Genomic DNA, 11248 nt, shown 5'->3' with positions numbered 1-11248 from the left:
TTCGGGTTCTATGTGTTTGGATGGATTGTGGCTGGCTTCTAACCTATATCCATGGTTCATAAAACACTCCCTCATGTCTAGATCGTTCCATGGTTGATCATATAGCCACTGGAACGAAATAAGACAACAAATTCATTCGAATACTACAGCACATTATTTCTGGGTGCTCTCGGTTTGAGCTGTGCATTGTCCTATGTGTTGGCTCGGTTTGTGGTTGGCTTTTAGCCCTTAGCCATGGTCCACGCCATGCCTTAGGATGTTGGTAAGGGTCTCTGGTTGGTGGTTCAAGCCCCAATGGCCAGGAGATTCATAAATTGAGCAAAACAAGCAAGCTGCTACTGCTGCACTTTTGACAGCAACAATGGGTCACGGTTTTGGTGCTTGTTTGAGTTCTTGGTTGGCTTTTAGCCCGTGACCTTGGACTGGACAGTACCTTAATGAGTTAGGAAAGTCATGTTTTTGGCCGTTTGTGATTTGGTCGAGTTTAGAGGTCGTACGAGAATTTACGGCGAAAGGTGCCCAAATGACTCTCGAAAGAGTGTTTTATGTTTTTCGATTCCTTTCACCTAATTTCGTGTTTTACAGTATTATGCATATTTTTCAGTACGTTTGGGGTATTTTTAATCATGGTTAAACGTCGGTTTAATGTTGGTTCGAGTTGGTACGAAGCCATGGTTAAAAATCAAGTTGTTGGTCCAAATCGTCTCGTTTTTGGTTCTATTGTTAAGATTTTGTCAAGTTAAGATTTGTTTCATGTGTCATATATTAGTAGTAAGTCACAGCAAGCCTGGGAACGATTTAACTCATCTGGTTAAAATAAGGTTATAATTATATTACGTGCATAAAAATATAAAATGTTTATTTTTGAGATATATGCGATATGTCTCGTGGCCACCTTATGCTTATGGGTTTGGAAGTCGGTAGGAACAACCGAGGACCTCTCCGCCCGGTGACTTACGACCGGTTTATGATTATGTATGGGTACGGACATCCAGTCCAAGGGCTGTGATTGATCTCTACCGCCCAGTATACTGTGGTTTAGTCTGATCAGGCGCTTACGCTATGTTATGGGCCACTAGCTTAGAAACATTATCTCTACCAGAAAAATTATGATATGTTATGACAGAGCACTATTGTGCAAAGCTTTTACGTATGAATTTTCAGATATGCACGTAGTTATAATTATTCATGATACGATTTTCACCGTACGCTTTACGATACTTTATTTTTACGTTGCATGCGATTTTATGATATATTTACTTGTTATTCACGATATATACATGTTGAGTCTTTAGACTCACTAGACTTGATTGTTGTAGGTATTGATGAGGTCGGGACCGCGGACGGAGACCAGTGAGCGATCTTGGGACAGCAGTAGTAAACCCGAGGACCTCATGATTTAATTTATGCACCATTTATTATTCAAACTCAGTTTTAATACGTTGGATTATTTTTAAGTTAATGTTTACGTTGAATTATTTTTAAATTGTTGGTTGAAAACAATATTTGCTTCCGCTGTTATTTTAAAGTTAAAATTATTTACATATTTACTTTAATTAAATTGGACAAGATAATTATTTATTTAGAAAATTTTTTATAATTCCGCAAAATTATGAATACGAAATACGGGCCTTTACAGTTGGTATCAGAGCCTATGATCTTGTAAAGGGTTGTACTACTACTGCTCTCGAGAAGCTCATGAAGTCACGTCTTCGGTCTGTAAGTCTTACGATTACGCATTTATTTTAAAGCATGAAATATTTTTTTCGTCATGATTGCATGAAATATTTTACGTCAAGATTACGATTATGCATTATTTATTTAAATGTAAAGAAATAGTGGAATTATGCATGTTGGTTACGTATGGGTTATAATTATGGAACAGCATGCCTCCTAGACGCCGTGTTGGACGCCCGAGAGGTGATGATGAGCGCCGTCATGAGGGCGGTGAGGATCAGAGACAAAGGGAGAACGAGGAGAGAGATTTACCACCACCCCCTCCACCAGACATGAATGCCCAGATGCTAGCTGGGATGACTCAATTCTTCGCACAGTTTGCGGGAAACAATGCAGTGGGAGCCAGACAGCCGGGACCGGAGGCTATCTATGAGCGGTTCATGAAGATGCGACCAAAGGAATTCTTAGGAACATCCGATCCTATGGCAGCCGAGGGTTGGATTAAGTCCCTTGAGGTTATTTTCGAGTTTATGGGGCTTGAAGATGGAGATAGGGTTCGATGTGCGACCTACCTATTCAGAGGAGACGCTCGCCTATGGTGGGAAGGAGCATCAGTGGCTTTGGATTTGACTACTTTGAGGTGGGAGCACTTCACAGAGGTATTCTATTCTAAATATTTTACTGAGGAGGTGCGTTCGAGGTTGACCACGGAGTTCATGACCCTGAGGCAGGGAGACTTGACTGTTACGGAGTTCATCCGTAAGTTCGAGAGGAGATGTCACTTTGTACCCCTAATTGCTAATGATGCTGGAGCTAAATTGAGGCATTTTCTGAATGGTCTACGGCCGATCATACGCCGTGATGTTAGGGTGGCTGGCCCTACTACCTATGATGTTGCTGTTTCCAGATCTCTAGTGGCAGAGCAAGACCAGAATGATATTGAGCGCGATCGCCTTGGAAAACGACCATTTCAGGCACCACACCGTCCTCCTCAGTCACAACATCAGAATAAGAGACCTTTCCACGGTCCACCCAAGAACAGAGGGCCGCAGCAGCAACCGCAGGGACGAGCAGTCCCGAGGACAGTGGAGTATCCAGTCTGTGCCAGGTGCTCACATCGTCATGCTGGGCCATGTATCTATGGTTCGGGAAAGTGTTACAAATGTGGTAGTACTGACCACATATTGAAGAATTGCCCACAGAAGAATCTGCCTACCCAAGGCAGAGTTTTTGCTCTCCATGCTGCGGAGACTAACCCGGAGACGATGCTCATGACAGGTATCATAAATCCTTAAGTTGTATTTGAAGTTTAATGTTTTGGGTTAATATTTTAAACTTAGAAATTATGATAGGATTGCATGCTCTAATCAGTGTTATTTACGGGAATGTAGGTTAGAAGAACTTTGACCTTTGCATGTCTATAAGCATAGTTCTTGTAAAACTATTGGGTTTAGCATAATATTCCAATCTTTCAGGGAGAATCTTTATAGCCGGTTCAGCTACGAAAGCCCTGATAGATTCAGGGGCTACTCATTCGTTCATTTCAGAAACCTTTGCAAATTCTCTCAAGATCAAATTAATTGGGCTAGACATAGCGTATTCCGTAACATTGCCTTCTGGAGAGGAGATGACAGCCACTACTGTGATCCGAGATATAGACCTTGAACTTCATGGTAATCTTGTGTATGCGGATCTGATCGTTCTGCAGATTCCAGAATTTGATATCAATCTAGGGATGGACTGGCTATTGAGGAACCGAGTTTTGATTGACTTCCAGCAGAGATCAGTTCTAGTCCGACCGCCTGGGATGGAACAATTCTTATTCGAGCCAGACAGGTATTTTAATTTACCGCGTATGATATCTTGTGTCCAGGCTAGGAAGCTCATTCGTAGAGGGTGCCGAGCATTTTTAGCTACTCTTGTATCCGTTCCCGAGACGCCCAAACAGTCAGCATCCGATGTTACAATTGTCCGGGATTTTCTAGACGTTTTTCCTGATGACGTCTCTGGATTACCACCTGTGAGAGAGGTGGAATTTTCTATTGAGCTTATGCCTGGTACACCACCGATCTCAAAGGCGCCATACAGATCAGCACCGACAGAGATGGCAGAACTCAAGAAACAGATTCAGGAACTTCTTGACAAGGAGTTCATTCGCCCGAGCTTTTCGCCATGGGGCGCACCGGTATTGTTTGTGAAGAAAAAGGATGGATCTATGAGGCTCTGCATTGATTACCGGGAGTTGAACAGCGTTACAGTGAAGAACAAATACCCACTCCCGAGGATAGAGGATTTATTTGATCAATTGGAGGGAGCTTCGGTATTCTCCAAGATTGATTTGCGTTCTGGTTATCATCAGCTGAGAGTGAAAGATGCCGACGTTCCCAAAACTGCTTTCAGGACTCGTTATGGCCACTTCGAGTTTCTTGTGATGCCCTTCGGTTTAACGAATGCGCCAGCGATCTTCATGGATCTCATGAATCGCGTATTCCAGCCATATCTTGATCAGTTCGTGATAGTATTCATAGATGATATTCTCATCTACTCAAAGAATCAAGAGGATCACAGCAGACATCTGACCACAGTACTGCAGACCTTACAAAAGCACAAACTATTCGCGAAGTTCAGCAAATGCGAGTTCTGGTTAGAGAAAGTGGCATTCTTAGGCCACGTCATTTCTAGCAGTGGTATCGAGGTAGACCCGGCGAAAGTTGCAGCAGTCAGGGATTAGGTTGTGCCGCAAAATGCATCAGAGATCCGTAGTTTTCTTGGACTAGCAGGATACTATCGGAAGTTTATTCGGGGATTTTCCTCCATCGCAGTTCCACTCACATCATTGACGAAAAAGAATGTTAAGTATGTGTGGAGCGAGGAATGTCAGAAGAGCTTCGACACATTGAAGCAAGCTCTTATTTCAGCCCCAGTATTGGCCATGCCTTCAGGACCCGGAGACTTTGTTCTTTATACCGATGCTTCAAAACTCGGGTTAGGCGCGGTATTGATGCAGCATGGGAAGGTGATAGCATATGCTTCTCGGCAGTTGAAGATTCATGAGAAGAATTATCCTACTCATGACCTAGAGTTGGCAGCTGTAGTATTTGCATTGAAGATTTGGAGACACTATTTGTACGGAGAGAAGTGTCAGATCTTTACCGACCACAAAAGTCTCAAATACTTCTTTACACAGAAAGAGTTGAATATGCGGCAGAGGCGTTGGTTGGAGTTAGTTAAGGACTACGACTGTGACATTAGCTATCATCCTGGCAGAGCTAATGTAGTTGCAGACGCGTTGAGCAGGAAAGTCGCAGGGATGGCTCATTTAGTGGTTTCGAGACCTCTTCAGTCTGAGATGCAGAGGTTTGATCTAGAGACATATCCTCGAGGTAGAGTTCCTCGTCTATCTACTTTGACGATTCAGTCTTCTCTTCTAGACCGTATTCACAGTGGACAGTTAGCAGACAAGCAGTTGGCTAAGTGGAGACAGAGAGATGAAGCCAAGGGTAGTATCCTGTACACAGTTAGAGACGGTATTGTGAGATATCGAGACAGAATATGGGTTCCTAGCAGCGATTCTATTCGAACAGATATCTTATCTGAGGCCCATATGTTGCCGTACTCCAAACATCCAGGGAGTACGAAGATGTACAAAGACCTGCAGTTATTATATTGGTGGCCAGGAATGAAGAGGGATATCAGACGATTTGTATCCGAGTGTCTGACGTGTCAGCTAGTGAAAGCGGAACATCAGAGACCAGCAGGTTTGCTCAAGCCTCTTCCTATTCCCGAGTGGAAGTGGGAGAATGTCACCATGGATTTCGTTGTCGGTTTGCCGAAGTCAGTCAGAGGGTCGAATGCTATATGGGTGATTGTTGATCGTCTTACGAAGTCAGCTCATTTCTTGCCTATTAAGACTACTTTCTCCATGATCCAGTATGCAGAGTTATATATCCGGGAGATCGTTAGACTTCATGGCATTCCCGTTTCTATAGTGTCTGACCGAGATCCTAGATTCACTTCATCATTTTGGAAGAGTCTACACTCAGCTATGGGTACGAAGTTGTTGTTTAGCACAGCTTTTCACCCACAGACAGATGGTCAATCCGAGAGAGTTATCCAGATTGTGGAGGATCTCCTCCGTGCATGTGTCCTTGATTTCTCCGGGAGTTGGGAATCAAAGCTACCGTTGGTGGAGTTTACCTATAACAACAGTTTTCAGTCGTCTATCGGTATGGCTCCATACGAAGCACTGTACGGCCGCAAGTGTAGATCTCCTATTCATTGGGATGAAGTGGGGGAAAGATCAGAGTTGGGTCCGGAGATTGTGCAGCAGGCTGCAGATGTAGTAGTCAAGATTCTTGATAGGATGAGGACTGCTCAGAGTAGACAGAAGAGTTATGCGGATCAGAGGAGGAGAGATTTGGAGTTTGCTGTTGGTGACCATGTTTTCGTGAAGATTGGACCGATGAAAGGTGTCATGCGGTTCGGAAAGAAGGGAAAGCTCAGTTCGAGATTCATTGGACCATTTGAGATCCTCGACAGAGTTGGGACATTAGCTTATCGTGTTGCTCTTCCGCCAAATCTGGCCGGAGTACACAACGTGTTTCATGTCTCTATGTTGAGGAAGTATATGGCGAATCCATCGCATGTCCTGAACTTTGAACCGTTGCAACTCACTCCGAACTTGTTCTATGAGGAAAGACCAGTGAAAATTTTAGACAGACAGGAGAAAAAGCTTCGAAACAAAATGGTCAAGCTAGTGAAAGTCAAGTGGCTCAATCATTCGGAGGAGGAAGCTACGTGGGAATCTGAGCCGGAGATGAGGAGTCGTTATCCCGAGTTATTCGGTAAGTTTCAATTTCGGGGACGAAAATTCTTTTAAGGGGGGGTAGAGTTGTAGAACCCGAAAATCAGATTACGTATAAGTCATGCATAATTTCTATTAAAAAAAATGAATTTTATGAATATATATATGAAGTGATTTATTATTTTAAAAAATAGATGTATAGTTTTATTTTTTCAAGATAAATACGCGTGGCCGGACCGGAGTTTGGAGATTAGAGATAAGATTAATAATAAGAAAGACATTCCTAAATTAAATTTAAGTCAAAGAATAATTTAATTAAAAGAAATAGAATGTTTTAGATTTTATTTAATTAATTAGAGCTAAGTTGGTAAATAAATTCTTTTAAATTCAATATTTAATTAAAGCTTAAATTAAAATATGTAAACAAATGTGGATGAATTAATCTAGGTATAAAGTATTCAAGAAATTTAATATAACATTTAAATACTTAAATTGGTAACCATGCAATGTCAAACAAGAGTTCATTTTAAATTAAGGTGTAAATTCACTAAAATGTATAATGGGTATTTAAAACCTTCAACAAGTAAAATGCAAAGTTTAAACCATAAATTACCATGCAAAATTTGTAGGAAATCGGTACCTCCTTTTCTTTTTAACAAATTCAAATGTGGAATAAACTCATTTAAGTCACTCCTAAATGATATTTTTCATTCATTTCCACTTTTAATTCACAAATTATGAGTAGTCAAACACAATGATTAACCTTAATTCCTCCTCAACTAAATACCTAGCAAATCAACATGCACATGAAAGAAAAATAGAAGAATAAGATGATAAGGAATCGGCAACAAGGAAGCAAAAAGAAGCATTTCAAATTCCCTCAACTCCTAGACTTGTAACCCCCAACTTAATGGATATTATTACACCTTTAAAACCTCCTATATCATTCACTTGCATCCCTTACACTTCCTACAACCTTAAGCTTCGAAAAAATCAGAAAAACAGCAGCTGAAATCGAAGGAACATCAGCAGAAAAGTAGAAAAGAAAGGAAGATATCCAACTCGGTTCCATCGCGTCGTATTGTCGTTTTGATTTGTTTTTCTTCAAAACAAATTCCAGGCATGTATATATTGTTTCTTTGCTCTTCAATCAAGTTCTATAGATATGTTTAAACCATTATGTAAGTATGATTCAAGCAAGAACATGAAAATGACAGCAAGAAATTTTTGGAAAATTCTGTACAACATCTCGGCCCTTGGTATTTATCTTCACGGTTGAGTTTATTTTGCTGAGTCCAGGTGATTGCTTCGGTTCCAGGCTGTCAAGGCTTCATATAGGCATGCTTCAGAGGGTGTTAGAGTGTTGTTAGTCCATTTGTTTCAGTCCATACACTCAGTACAAAGAATGGACAGCAACAATTCCATTAAGTGCAGATTTTGTCAAAAATTCTGTCAATTGGTTGTTTGGGATGGGAGTTCGAATCATGGCTGTCCTAGGGACTGTAGCCATGGTTAGAACCCTTCCTTATCATGTCTAGGACGTGACCAAGGTGTTCTTTCAAAGCTTGGTTCATGGTCCCATCGAATTTTTAAAACAAAACACACACATGTCCCATGGTTCATTTTTCTGGTATGGGTGATGATTTCGGGTTCTATGTGTTTGGATGGATTGTGGCTGGCTTCTAACCTATAGCCATGGTTCATAAAACACTCCCTCATGTCTAGATCATTCCATGGTTGATCATATAGCCACTGGAACGAAATAAGACAACAAATTCATTCGAATACTACAGCACAGAATTTCTGGGTGCTCTCGGTTTGAGATGTGCATTGTCCTAGCTGTTAGCTCGGTTTTTGGTTGGCTTTTAGCCCTTAGCCATGGTCCAAGCCATGCCTTAGGATGTTGGTAAGGGTCTCTGGTTGGTGGTTCAAGCCCCAATGGCCAGGAGATTCATAAATTGAGCAAAACAAGCAAGCTGCTACTACTGCACTTTTGACAGCAACAATGGGTCACGGTTTTGGTGCTTGTTTGAGTTCTTGGTTGGCTTTTAGCCCGTGACCTTGGACTGGACAGTACCTTAATGAGTTAGGAAAGTCATGTTTTTGGCCGTTCGTGATTTGGTCGAGTTTAGAGGTCGTACGAGAATTTACGGCGAAAGGTGCCCAAATGACTCTCGAAAGAGTGTTTTATGTTTTCCGATTCCTTTCACCTAATTTCGTGTTTTACAGTATTATGCATATTTTTCATCACGTTTGGGGTATTTTTAATCATGGTTAAACGTCGGTTTAATGTTGGTTCGAGTTGGTACGAAGCCATGGTTAAAAATCAAGTTGTTGGTCCAAATCGTCTCGTTTTCGGTTCTATTGTTAAGATTTTGTCAAGTTAAGATTTGTTTCATGTGTCACATATTAGTAGTAAGTCACAGCAAGCCTGAGAACGATTTAACTCATCTGGTAAAAATAAGGTTATAATTATATTACGTGCATAAAAATATAAAATGTTTATTTTTGAGATATATGCGATATGTCTCGTGGCCAGCTTATCCTTATGGGTTTGGAAGTCGGTAGGAACAACCGAGGACCTCTCCGCCCGGTGACTTACGACCGGTTTATGATTATGTATGGGTACGGACATCCAGTCCAAGGGCTGTGATTGATCTCTACCGCCCAGTATACTGTGGTTTAGTCTGATCAGGCGCTTACGCTATGTTATGGGCCACTAGCTTAGAAATATTATCTCTACCAGAAAAATTATGATATGTTATGACAGAGCTCTATTGAGCAAAGCTTTTACGTATGAATTTTCAGATATGCACGTAGCTATAATTATTCATAATACGATTTTCACCGTATGCTTTACGATACTTTATTTTTACGTTGCATGCGATTTTATGATATATTTACTTGTTATTCACGATATATACATGTTGAGTCTTTAGACTCACTAGACTTGATTGTTGTAGGTATTGATGAGGTCGGGACCGCGGACGGAGACCAGTGAGCGATCTTGGGACAGCAGTAGTAAACCCGAGGACCTTATGATTTAATTTATGCACCATTTATTATTCAAACTCAGTTTTAATACGTTGGATTATTTTTAAGTTAATGTTTACGTTGAGTTATTTTTAAATTGTTGGTTGAAAACAATATTTGCTTCCGCTGTTATTTTAAAGTTAAAATTATTTACATATTTACTTTAATTAAATGAGACAAGATAATTATTTATTTAGAAATTTTTTTATAATTCCGCAAAATTATGAATACGAAATACGGGCCTTTACATAATAACTCAATTTCACTTATAACCCATAAAATTCTAAAATCCCCATATCAAGATTTTAGATTTCCTACTCGATAAAAATCTTAATATTCATTCATTGATAACTTATATTGAACACAACTATTTTTCTTTTGTTTGTATTTCACCCAAACTTTTCGTACGAACGGATATACCATAAATTTGAAATTCAAACTTACCTAATCCAAATAGCATTGGATAAAATAATTCCAATACACATATCCGCTTAGCCTCAAGTTTCTTAATGACTTTCAAAATTCCTCAAGACAAGGTGTCTACCTCACCTCTTACATGCGTCTATCAAATATTTTAACCATCAATCACATCCAACTTTCTAGAAAAATTAAATTCCAACAAAGGTATAATTTTAACTCTTAAGATCACGATTAAAAATTATGATACATCAAATTTAAGTTCCCAAAATTTTGTTGGCTACATGTTTACTGTTTTAACTTAACTAACTGATCAACTTCACCTTAAATTGTCATCAATTTAAATTCTTAATTTGTCACAACATTATTTACTAACACTTAGATTTTGAAGCCCATATTGATTCATCCTACAATGCCCTTTATACTATCATAACCCAGATGTTTCAAGGTTCTAAATATCCCTTCAAACCTAAGTCATGAAAATTTCCTATCATTTAAACCATTCGATTCTCACTTATAGCTAAATAAGTTCCCAAATTTCTTAAAAATTGTAAAATTAATTCTTACTTTCCTCGAATATTATCCAATTTGTCCCAAATCTAAAAAATTCCACAATTACCTATAAGTCCTTGGCACTCCTAATTCCATTGATAGGTTCCTCGAAACATATAGTTCAATAATTTTAAGTTTATTAAACCCAAAATCAATTCCCATGACCTTGAAAAATTACTGATTTAACCCAAGTGTTTCTCCAAGTTCGAATTTAATCCTCAAAAATTTTTGAATTTGCAATTTGGCCCTTAAAGTTCTCGAAAATTACCATTTTGGCCCTACAACGCTTAGAAATTTACATTTTTTTTTCCCCATTAAATTTTCGATTTTTGCCTCATTAAACCTTAAATTTCTCGAAACTCAAAATTTAATCCCACAAATTTGGTAAATTCAATAATAGTCCCTTATAATTTTATTTTGCACTTAGGTCCTCAAATTATTGGTTATTACAACTAGCTCCTTAAAATTCTCAATTCAATCCTTAAGTCCAAATAGGTAGAGCATGTATCCTACATAAATTCTACGTTTTTATATTTTCAAAAATCGTCGTAGTCTTCGAATCATTATTCCTTACATGGAATCCTTAAAAATTAATTCAACTGGCAACCACGAACCATCAATATTTTCTTAAAAACCCTGCCTTCCCCCAAGAGCATTCATAATCTTCAAGATTAACTTATGATCCAAAAGGTAGAACATCAGTACTACTAACCAAAAATCAATATAGACAATTCATTTCCGACCTTTCCTAATGTCCAAAAGCAA

Source organism: Primulina tabacum, chromosome 10, assembly GCF_025594145.1.
Source record: "Primulina tabacum isolate GXHZ01 chromosome 10, ASM2559414v2, whole genome shotgun sequence".
Lineage (NCBI taxonomy): Eukaryota > Viridiplantae > Streptophyta > Magnoliopsida > Lamiales > Gesneriaceae > Primulina > Primulina tabacum.
This window is presented reverse-complemented; position numbering follows the sequence as displayed.